The sequence below is a fragment of the Triticum aestivum genome, chromosome 6A (genome assembly GCF_018294505.1).
Source record: "Triticum aestivum cultivar Chinese Spring chromosome 6A, IWGSC CS RefSeq v2.1, whole genome shotgun sequence".
Lineage (NCBI taxonomy): Eukaryota > Viridiplantae > Streptophyta > Magnoliopsida > Poales > Poaceae > Triticum > Triticum aestivum.
Window position 1 is genome coordinate 60,673,951 of NC_057809.1, and position 12,709 is coordinate 60,686,659.

The window sequence follows — 12,709 nt, forward strand, 5'->3', positions numbered from 1 at the left end:
TACCTACATACTCTATGTCGTGCTTTAATCTCACTAAGCAACTTTGCGAAGAGATCAGTGCGCTCATTGCGAGATACTGGTGGAGCCAGCAGGATAAGACTAACAAGTGCCATTGAGTGAGTTGGGAGCGGATGACAAGATCCAAGAAGGATGGTGGATTGGGCTTTAGAGACCTCCATATTTTCAATCTTGCCATGTTATCTCGATAGGGCTGGAGGCTCATTGACGCCCCGGACACGCTGTGTGCGCAGGTGCTTAAGGCACGCTACTTTCCGAACTGTTCGCTGCTTGAGGCCACATAGAAGGACGACATTTCATATACATGGCGCAGTATCCTAAAGGGAGTTGCACTTCTAAAGGAGGGAATTATTTGGCGTGTCGGTTCGGGTGAAAATATAAAATTTTGGGAAGACCCATGGATTCCACGAGGTGATACTCGTCGTCGAACGTCCTTGAGAGGCAATGCGATCATCACTAGGGTCTCTGACCTGATCGATCCTGTCACTAAAGGCTGGGATGAGCAACTATTGCAGGATCTTTTCAATGCTGCAGATGTGCATGCAATTTTGAAAATACCGATAAGAGCTGAGATGGAGGACCATGTGGCGTGGCATTTTGATCCTAAGGGCAAGTTCTTAGTGAAATCTGCGTACCAAGTGGGAGCCAGGTTACGTGATATGAAATTGTGTCACGACGCAGGAACCTCCACGACAAGTGAAAATGGAAAGGATGAATGGCAGCGGTTGTGGACTTTGAACATGCTGGGCAAGATCCAGATTTTCTTATGGCGATTTGCTCTTAACAGCCTTCCTCTCCATATGAACATCAAGCGTAAGAAGGTTGAGCTTGACACCAGATGCCCCGTTTGTAATCGCTTTGATGAAGACGGCGGCCATCTCTTTTTGAAATGCAAAATAGTGAGGCAGATTTGGCGCACTCTTGATTTGGAGGACACAAGGATTGCTATGCTAAACTATACTAGCCCAAGGCAAGTGTTTGATCATCTATGGAAATTACAGAGCACAAGGCGGGACACGAGTCTCATCTTGCTTTGGGAGTGGTGGAATGCTAGAAACAAGGTGAATGCAGGTGGTAAACTGAGGTCTACAGATGATATTTTACACAATATCCAGAGACACCTACAGGATTACAAGGGAGAGAACAAGGTCCAACCTGGGAGTGTGATTATTCAGAAAGGCTGGCAACCAGCCCCAGCAGATTCAGTCAAGGTAAATTTTGATGCAGCTTTTTATGAGGAGTCTGGATGGGGTGCCTGGGGTTGTGTGATTCGTGATGACCAGGATGTTTTCTTGGCAGCTAAAGCGGGCACCCTTGAGCATCTCTCCAGTCCGTTACATGCGGAGGCGCTGGCATGTGTCAAGGCTACAGAAGCGAGCACCGAACTGGGCGTCCATAGGCTGGTGCTGGAGTCTGATTGCCAAGTTCTGGTGAAGGCGCTGCACACTGATGAGTATGAGCGAGCGATGGTTGGTGTTCTTCTACGGGAGACACGCAGTTTGTGCCATGCAAACTTTCAGGCATTTAAGTTCAGTTTTTGTAGTCGAAATTGTAATAAGGCTGCCCATGAACTAGCTGCCTACAACTTTAGGGTAGGAGCTATTGATCTCTCCTGGATTGATCAGGCTCCAGACTTTATCTCTGCTATGGTCACCAGCGATATGGCTGTGCGGGTCTAGGTTTGGAATGAATTGTTCCAGGTTAAAAAAAAGAAGTTCTGACGGTAGGGTGTGAAGAGCACATATGTGTGTGACGTCTACCTGCAGATAGACGGTGGGTGCGAGAGGACTCGGGAGGGTGCGTGTGCGTGAGAGAGAGGGGGGCGCGTATCAATGCAATGCATGTGTCTGTAAATCATTATCTGACAAACGTTCGCCACAATACTTTTCCTGACGAACACCTTAAGAACCGTTAGATCGGCATCCGATAGTGTCAGTTTTGCCATGTCATTTAACAGAACAACCACTCCTCCTACACACAAATCTTCCACTTGAGTGTTAGCAACCGCTGTATGCTCCCTCCGTTCCAAAATGCAGTGCATATAGCTTTATTGAAAATTCGAACCTTGCAAACTTTTACCGAGTTTTCGTGTACCAAATTGCACATGTAGAATACCTTGTATATACCATTTCATTCATCTTCGAGAGGTAACTATAAAGATGGGGGAGGAGTCTACAAAGAAAGACCATTGTATCACCTGCAGCAATTTCAACCATCCTTTGGTGTGGAGGAATATCATAGGAACTCTATATGATATGATTTTTATAGGATTTTTTCCTTTAGAGCCAATTGGTTCATAGGAATAGATTCATATACTCCACATTTCAAAGGAAATAAACATGATATCATTTCTATAGCTTTAGAGCCACTTGGTTCATATGAATGGATTCCTATACTCCCATAATTTTAAAGGAAAATAAAAAATAGCCTATATTCAATAGAAAAGTTCCTATGATATGAACCAAATTACATCTCTTTTCTAATCCCTCCTCATAGGAGTTGAGATACATGGCATCTCTAGATTCAATAGAAAAGTTCCTATGATGTCAACCAAATGACATCTCTTTTCCAATCCTTACTCATAGGAATTGAGATACTCCATGTAATCTCTTTCCCTACAACTTCCATGTATACATCTTCTATTCCTAAATAGCTAGTACAACCCACTAGTAGCTTTTTTCCAAGACATGCAACTATGGCACAAGAACTATATAGTGTGCGAATAACTTGAAAGATGGTCGCTGGATGAAGCTAATCTGACAGTGCAGAGATGGCAAATCCGAGCACTACTGGCCGTTGGATATCATCAACATTCTACCAGATCTGCCACATGTACAATTTAGAAGACTCCATGGTTGAACTTAATCATAATGCACAAACCTCAAAACACAAGCACTTCTCCTTTGTTCTAGAATCTTCCGTATCATAATTGATTTTGTTTTCTAAATGAATTGCCATTATTTATTTTTTACTTTATGCTTTACAATGCACAACCCTATGAATCTTAACATTTTTATAAAACTAGTTGATTTTGAATGAGATGAACTATAAGAACTAAACAAACATATACATCATGCATATATGACTCAAAGCTTTACATGCTATAGTGTGTATTTAGTCATAATTTGGTTTCAAAATCTCATGCGTTCAATGCATGTGTACCTTACTAGTTTTGAGTAGAGTAGCAAATTTCACGCGGCCCCGGGTATATCAAAATGCAGGGCCCATGCATCATTGCCTTTTGGTCGAACCTACATCCACAATTTTTTGTACGTACTATATATCCACTGGTCCCCAAACCCAAAACACTGCCTCGTTCCCCTAAAACCAAGCGGCCCACACATATTTAAGGCGTCCACTCGAACTCAAACTCTCTCCCGTTTACTATGACGTGACTCCGCACGCCCTAGTAGTACTCCTACAAACACTACCGCCGCACGCTTCATTGGTTTTCTTCAAGAGGACGAGGGAGAAGCCGATTTGTAGTGGAGGCGCTTTCAAAAAAAGATCTGTAGTGGAGACCCCTACCCTATGGTGCCCTAGGTAGATGCCGCATGCATCATTGGTTTTCTCTTTTCTTTATGCTCTTGCGCCCTAGAGTGAAATGATGGTTGCTTCGTCCGTCCACCTTAATGCGGGAAAGGTGGGGCTTTGTGATTTGACCCCTCATCGCTCATTTTCTACTACTGCGGCGCTACGACCGGGGTGCCTCCAATTCCAACTGCTGCTCCGAACTGTAATTTGGTGCATTGCACGTGGAACAAGATGGTGGATGAGCCACATGTCGGCCAAAGGGGTCCTGTTAAGTGTGTCGCCATTTCGTGTGCGGACTGACCCTGCTTGAGTCGCTACGCCAACACGACAGGTGCAGCCTACCACTTGGTTTTGCTCCTTGGTGAATCCCGACTATATTGATCTAAAAAGATACATACTGAACTACCCTCTCCGTCTCATTTTTTAGACGTCTCGGTTTATAGGGCGTGCATGTAGTTCTAGGTCATCCATTTGACTAACTAAATATGAGTTACTATGTCACAAAAAGTATATCATTGGATTATTAAGTGGATGTAGTTTCTAAACATATACTGTTCATCACATATATAGCCAGTTAAATTCTCAACCTAGAACGATGTGCATGCCATGTAAACCGATATGGAGGAAGTATAGTAGTAAAAATGAGGTGATTTTACCGAGCGATCGGCGGGGGAGCATGGCCTATCATGCGGTCCCACGTGTCATGATGTACCAAGGCGATGCACGTGTCCCTCTTGAGGCAGAAGCAATACTACGAGGTTTGAGATGATGGCGAACCGAAGTGTGAAATAATGGTTGCTTCATCCGTCTGGGAAGGTGCGACATTGTGATTTGACATCTCATTGCTCATTACTACTACTACTGGGGCGGTACGACTGGGGTGCGTCCTCCTGCTGTTCTGCACTGTTATTTGGTGCTTGACACGTCGAACCGGTTGCTATATGCCCCACATGTCGGCGACAGGAAGTACAAAATTCATGAAAGCGAGCGTCGACGGAGGAGTACAAGACACGGCTTGGGTTTTTGCTGCTTCGCGCGATCCACCGATACAAACCCGGACTAAAAAAGGCGAGGGCGGGTCTTTCCCCGCGCAGCAGGCAGGGGAGTTTGGCATAGTCTGTTCGAGGCAAGGAGACAGGAAGGGAAACAAGCAAATAAAGGTTGAGTGACATAGTTTTGGGAAAATCTGATTTTACGGAGTACGTACCCACTAGGGTTTATAGGGCTCATCTAAAAAACATTCATTTTTCCATTTTATAAGTCTCAATTCTACTAGTAGTAGTAGTACCATCACATGTTGGATTTCGAGGTGCGTTAGATCACCCGATGCAAGCAGTGTCAAGAGAAAACTCACCAATGCATGTAGAAGTTCATGGAAATTTAGTGGTCATTCATGCATTCATTCTAATTAATGCCTCGGTAAACATAAGTTCTTGAGAAAAATGAGCGTATTAATTACTTGTGCAAACTAGGAGTACAAAATTAATTCGACCACTCACCGTCTACCTTGGTTGGAGAGATTTTGAAATCGAGCCATAAACTGGAAAGGAGGGAGTAGTAACTTTTGTCTCAATTACTATTTGTGGCCTTGTATATATGCAAAATGTATTTTTTTATAGTGGCCTTGTATAAGTAAATGGAGGGAGTACTAAAGAACATATATATCCCAAACAATATGATAATATCTCTAACCAAGGTAGTAGGGACGAGGAGTAAATGGAGGGAGTAGTAAAATTTTCTCCTCGTCCTGCGAGCCACCACGCGCGTGGGCGAGGGAGCGGGCGTAAGGCATACAGTACTACTACTAGTAAGCAAGCTTCACCTCATCCTGCGAGCCACCACGCCCGTGGGCGGGGGAGACGGCATACTAAGCAAGCTTCTCCTCGTTCTGCGAGTTGACGGGACACATCAAAAGTACTCCAGAGTATAGAGCCTTGCCTCTAAGGTAGGCCCCACATGGTTTGCCTCTTTTTTTAACATAACGCATCATGTCGCAATTTGTTTGTTCACCTGTGGTAGACGATCCTCCCTCCACCAAGTGGACAACCAGTACACGGTCAAAGTACCACGTGGGCTGCCTTTTCCTATAGAAATGAGCTCCACCGTGTACCCGCGCGGGTGTGGTTGGGAAAGAGACGGGAGTACGTGCGCCGTGCGTGCACCTCTTCTCTTCGTGCACGTTGATACGTCTCCAACGGATCTATAATTTTTGATTGCTCCATGCAATATTATCTACTGTTTTGGGCAATATTGGGCTTTATTATCCACTTTTATATTACTTTTGGGACTAACCTATTAACCGGAGGCCCAGCCCAGATTTGCTGTTTTATGCCTATTTCAGTGTTTTGAAGAAAAGGAATATCAGACGGAGTCGAAACGGAACGAAATCAACTGGAGAAGTTATTTTTGGAAGGAAACACACCTGATGGACTTGGACCCCACGTCAGAAGATATGGGAGCTGCCCACGAGGGTGGGGGGCGCGCCCACCCCCCTATGGCGCGCCCCCTGCCTCGTGGGGCCCCCGTGGCTCCCCTGACGTGCTTCTTCTGCCTATATAACTCCACATACCCTAAAACTTCCGGAACGCAAGATAGATCGGGAGTTCCGCCGCCAGAAGCCTTCGTAGCCACCAAAAGTCAATCGGGACCCTGTTCCGGCACCCTGCCGGAGGGGGGAACCCTCACCGGTGGCCATCTTCATCATCCCGGTGCTCTCCATGACGAGGAGGGAGTAGTTCTCCCTCGGGGCTGAGGGTATGTACCAGTAGCTATGTGTTTGATCTCTCTCTCTCTCTCTCTCTCGTGTTCTTGATTTGGCACGATCTTGATGTATCGCGAGCTTTGCTATTATAGTTGGATCTTATGTTTCTCCTCCCCCTCTTCTCTCTTGTAATGAATTGAGTTTCCCCTTTGAAGTTATCTTATCGGATTGAGTCTTTAAAGACTTGAGAACACTTGATGTATGTCTTGCCGTGGATATCTGTGGTGATAATGGGATACCACGTGGCACTTGATGTATGTTTTGCTGACCAACTTGCGGGTTCCGCCCATGAACCTATGCATAGGGGTTGGCACACGTTTTCGTCATGATTCTCCGGTAGAAAATTTGGGGCACTCTTTGAGGTCTTTTGAGTTGGTTGAATAGATGAATCTGAGATTGTGTGATGCATATCGTATAATCATACCCACGGATACTTGATGTGACATTGGAGTATCTAGGTGACATTAGGGTTCTGGTTGATTTGTGTCTTAAGGTGTTATTCTAGTACGAACTCTAGGGCTGTTTGTTAAACCCTATAGGAATAGCCCAACGGATTGATTGGAAAGAATAACTTTGAGGTGGTTTCGTACCCTACCATAATCTCTTCATTCGTTCTCCACTATTAGTGACTTTGGAGTGACTCTTTGTTGCATGTTGAGGGGTAGTTATGTGATCCAATTATGTTAGTATTGTTGAGGGAACTTACACTAGTGAAAGTATGAACCCTAGGCCTTGTTTCCTAGCATTGCAATACCATTTACGCTCACTTTTATCATTTGTTACCTTGCTGTTTTTATAATTTCAGATTAAAAATACCTTTATCTACTATCCATATTGCACTTGTATCACCATCTCTTCGCCGAACTAGTGCACCTATACAATTTACCATTGTATTGGGTGTGTTGGGGACACAAGAGACTCTTTGTTATTTGGTTGCAGGGTTGCTTGAGAGAGACCATATTCATCCTACGCCTCCTACGGATTGATAAACCTTAGGTCATCCACTTGAGGGAAATTTGCTACTGTCCTACAAACCTCTGCACTTGGAGGCCCAACAACGTCTACAAGAAGAAGGTTGTGTAGTAGACATCAAGCCCTTTTCTGGCACCGTTGCCGGGGAGGTTAGCGCTTGAAGGTATATCTTTAAATCTTGCAATCAAGTCTTTTAGTTTCTTGTTTTATCACTAGTTTAGTCTATAAAAGAAAACTATAAAAAAATGGAATTGAGTTTGTCTCATACGCTTCACCTTTTTAATATCTTTCATGAGTATGATGGAAAGGAAAATTGTGCTCAAGTGTTAGAAGAACAAATCTATAAAAAATTTGGCACTAAATATTTGAATGATGAGAATGATTGCAATGTTGTTAGTATGAATTCCTTGAATATCCATGATGCTAATGATATGCAAGCCACAAGCTTGGGGAAACTATGTTTGATGAAGATGATATTTTTTGTCCCCCAAGCTTTGATGAGCAAATTTATTATGATGAAAGCATGCCTCCTATCTATGATGATTATTGTGATGACTTGTATGCTATAAAGAATAATGATATCCATGAAACTTGTCATCATGATTTTAGTTTTCAATTGGATTATGCCTCACATGATAATTATTTTGTTGAGTTTGCTCCCACTATTATTCATGAGAAGAATTTTGCTTGTGTGGAGAGTAATAAAATTGCTATGCTTGTAGATCATGAAAAGAATGCTTTTGGTGCTGGTTATATTGTTGAATTCATTCATGATGCTACTGAAAATTATTATGAGGGAGGAATATATGCTTGTAGGAATTGCAATAATACCAAGTTTCCTCTCTATGTGCTTGAAGTTTTGAAGTTGTGCTTGTTTTGCCTTCCTATGCTAGTTGATTATTGTTCCCATAAGTTGTTTACTCACAAAATCCCTATGCATAGGAAGTATGCTAGAATTAAATGTGCTAGTCATATTCTTCATGATGCTCTTTTTATGTTACAATTCTTATCTTTTATGTGAGCATCATTGAAATCATCATGCCTAGCTAGGGGCATTAAACGATAGCGCTTGTTGGGAGGAAACCCAATTTTATTTTTGTTCCTTGCTTTTTTTTCCTGTTTAGTAATAAATAATTCATCTAGACTCTGTTTAGATGTGGTTTTATGTGTTTAATTAGTGTTTGTTCCAAGTAGAACCTTTGGGAAGACTTTGGGAAAGTCTTGTTGATCATGCTGTAAAAAACAGAAACTTTAGCGCTCACGAGAATTGCTGCCATTTTTATTTGGAAAGTGATATTTAGTTAATTATTTTTTCATATGGTTAATAGATAAATTCCTCAGGTCCATCAATTTATTTTATAATTGTATGAGTTTTAGAAGTATACGTTTGATTCAGATTACTACAGACTGTTCTGTTTTTGACAGATTCTGTTTTCTATGTGATTGTTTGCTTATTTTGATGAATCTATGAGTAGTATCGGAGGGTATGAACCATAGATAAGTTGGAATACAGTAGATATTACACCAATATGAATTTGGAATGAGTTCATTACAGTACCTTATGATGGTGATTTGCTTTCTTATACTAACGGAGCTTACGAGTTTTCTGTTAAGTTTTGTGTTGTGAAGTTTTCAAGTTTTGGGTAAGGATTCGATGGACTATGGAATAAGGAGTGTAAAGAGCCTAAGCTTGGGGATTCCCAGGGCACCACAAGGTAATATTCAAGGATAGCCAAGAGCCTAAGCTTGGGGATGCCCCGGAAGGTATCCCCTCTTTCGTCTTCGTTCATCGGTAACTTTACTTGGAGCTATTTTTTTATTCGCCACATGATATGTGTTTTGCTTGGAGCGTCAATTTATTTTGTTAGGATTTTCTTGATGTTTATTTATAACAATGTTTTGCATCTTTTATGCCAATAAAAGTGGCATTGATAGTCTTTACTATGCCTATGTTACAAGTACACATGTTCCTGTTTGAAAACAGAAAGTTTACCGCTGTTGCAATAATTCCCTAGAAAAGTCAGAATGGGATAAAATGTTGAAACCTTTTGCATATTAAGATCTGATAAATTTACTACAGTGGGAATTTTCTTTAATAATTTTTGGATCTAGGGAAGTATGGATGTTGCAGCATTCTTTACAGACTATCCTGTTTAGGCAGATTGCTGTTATGTTTGCATTGTTTGCATATGTTTGCTTCTTTAATGATTCTATTTGAGGATAGGACTATTAAATATGCAGATCCATTTAGTATGCAATGTCGAATAATAATTTTAGTGATTTGCTACAGTAGAGTATGATAAGGTTTTGGCAATGGTTTATACTAACTTATCTCACGAGTCCTTGTTGAGTTTTGTGTGGATGAAGCTTTTGAGATTTAGGGAGACCGTGATATGAGAGGAATTAAGGAGACACAAAAGCTCAAGATTGGGGATGCCCAAGGCACCCCAAGATAATATTTCAAGAAGTCTCAAGCATCTAAGCTTGGGGATGCCCCGGTTGGCATCCCACCTTTCTTCTTCAACAACTATCGGTTAGTATCGGTTTATCCTAAGTTTTTGCTTCTTCACATGATGTTTGCTATTCTTAGAATGTCATTTGCTTTTGCTTTGCTTGCTGTTTGAATAGATTACCAAGATCTGAAATTATTAAATGTTAGAGAGTCTTCACATAGTTGCATAATTATTCGACTACTCATTGATCTTCACTTATATCTTTTGGAGTAGTTTGTTGTTTGCTCTAGTGCTTCACTTATATCTTTTAGAGCATGGTGGTAGTTTAATTTTGAGGAAATAGATGAACTCTCATGCTTCACTTATATTATTTTGAGAGTCTTAAATAGCATGGTAATTTGCTTAAAATCCTAATATGCTAGGTATTCAAGAATAATAAAATTCTCTTATGAGTGTGTTGAATACTATGAGAAGTTTGATACTTGATAATTGTTTTGAGATATGGAGATGGTGATATTAGAGTCATGCTAGTTGAGTGGTTATGAATTTGAGAAATACTTGTGTTGAAGTTTGTGATTCCCGAAGCATGCACGTATGGTGAACCATTATGTGACGAAGTCAGAGCATGATTTATTTATTGACTGTCTTCCTTATGAGTGGCGGTCGGGGACGAGCGATGGTCTTTTCCTACCAATTTATCCCCCTAGGAGCATGCGCGTAATACTTTGCTTTGAAAACTAATAGATTTTTGCAATAAGTATGTGAGTTCTTTATGACTAATGTTGAGTCCATGGATTATACGCACTCTCACCCTTCCACCTTGAAGGAAATATGCCCTAGAGGCAATAATAAAGTTATTATTTATTTCCTTATATCATGATAAATGATTATTATTCATGCTAGAATTGTATTAACCGGAAACGTAATACTTGTGTGAATACATAGACAAACAAAGTGTCACTAGTATGCCTCTACTTGACTAGCTCGTTAATCGAAGATGGTTATGTTTCCTAACCATAGACATGAGTTGTAATTTGATTAATGGGATCACATCATTAGGAGAATGATGTGATTGACATGACCCATCCCATTAGCTTAGCACCCGATCGTTTAGTATGTTGCTATTGCTTTCTTCATGACTTATACATGTTCCTATGACTATGAGATTATGCAACTCCCGTTTACCGGATGAATACTTTGTGTACTACCAAACGTCACAACGTAACTGGGTGATTATAAAGGTTCTCTACAGGTGTCTCCAAAGGTACATGTTGGGTTGGCGTATTTCAAGATTAGGATTTGTCGCTCCGATTGTCGGAGAGGTATCTCTGGGCCCTCTCGGTAATACACATCACTTAAGCCTTGCAAGCAATGCAACTAATAAGTTAGTTGCAAGATGATGTATTATGGAACGAGTAAAGAGACTTGCTGGTAACGAGATTGAACTAGGTATTGAGATACTGACGATCGAATCTCGGGCAAGTAACATACCAATGACAAAGGGAACAACGTATGTTGTTATGCGGTCTGACCGATAAAGATCTTCGTAGAATATGTAGGAGCCAATATGAGCATCCAGGTTCTGCTATTGGTTATTGACGAGAGATGTGTCTCGGTCATGTCTACATTGTTCTCGAACCCATAGGGTCCGCACGCTTAACGTTACGATGACAGTTCCATTATGAGTTTATATATTTTGATGTACTGAAGGTTGTTCGGAGTCCCGGATGTGATCACGGACTTGACGAGGAGTCTCGAAATGGTCGAGACATAAAGATCGATATATTGGACGACTATATTTGGACACCGAAAAGGTGCCGGGTAAGATTGGGACAATACCGGATCACCGGGAGGTTATCGGAACCCCCCGGGAGGTATATGGGCCTTATTGGGCCTTAGTGGAAAGGAGGGGAAAGGAGCAAGGGAGGGGGCACGCCCCCCCAAGCCCAATCTGAATTGGGAGGGGGGTCGGCCCCCCCTTTCCTTCCTCCCTCCTTCCTCTTCCTTCCCTCTCCTACTCCTAATAGGAAAAAGGGGAGTCCTACTCCTGGTGGGAGTTGGACTCCCCCCCTTGGGCGCGCCACTCTCCTTGGCCGGCCCCCTCCTCCACTCCTTTATATACGGGGGCAGGGGGCACCCCAGAGACACAACAATTGATCATTGATCTCTTAGCCGTGTGCGGTGCCCCCTCCACCATAATCCTCGATAATATTGTAGCGGTGCTTAGGCGAAGCCCTGCGACGGTAGAACATCAAGATCGTCACCACGCCGTCGTGCTGACGGAACTCATCCCCGACACTTTGCTGGATCGGAGTCCGGGGATCGTCATCGAGCTGAACGTGTGCAAAAACTCGGAGGTGTCGTAGTTTCGGTGCTTGATCGGTCGGGCCGTGAAGACGTACGACTACATCAACCGCGTTGTTATAACGCTTCCGCTTCCGGTCTACGAGGGTACGTAGACAACACTCTTCCCTCTCGTTGCTGTGCATCACCATGATCTTGCGTGTGCATAGGATTTTTTTTGAAATTACTACATTCCCCAACAGTGGCATCCGAGCCTAGGTTTTATGTGTTGATGTTATATGCACGAGTAGAACACAAGTGAGTTGTGGGCGATATAAGTCATACTGCTTACCAGCATGTCATACTTTGGTTCGGCGGTATTGTTGGATGAAGCGGCCCGGACCGACATTACGCGTACGCTTACGCGAGACTGGTTCTACCGACGTGCTTTGCACACAGGTGGCTGGCGGGTGCCAGTTTCTCCAACTTTAGTTGAACCGAGTGTGGCTACGCCCGGTCCTTGCGAAGGTTAAAACAACACCAACTTGACAAACTATCGTTGTGGTTTTTAATGCGTAGGTAAGACTGGTTCTTGCTAAGCCCATAGCAGCCACGTAAAACTTGCAACAAACAAAGTAGAGGACGTCTAACTTGTTTTTGCAGGGCATGTTGTGATGTGATATGGTCA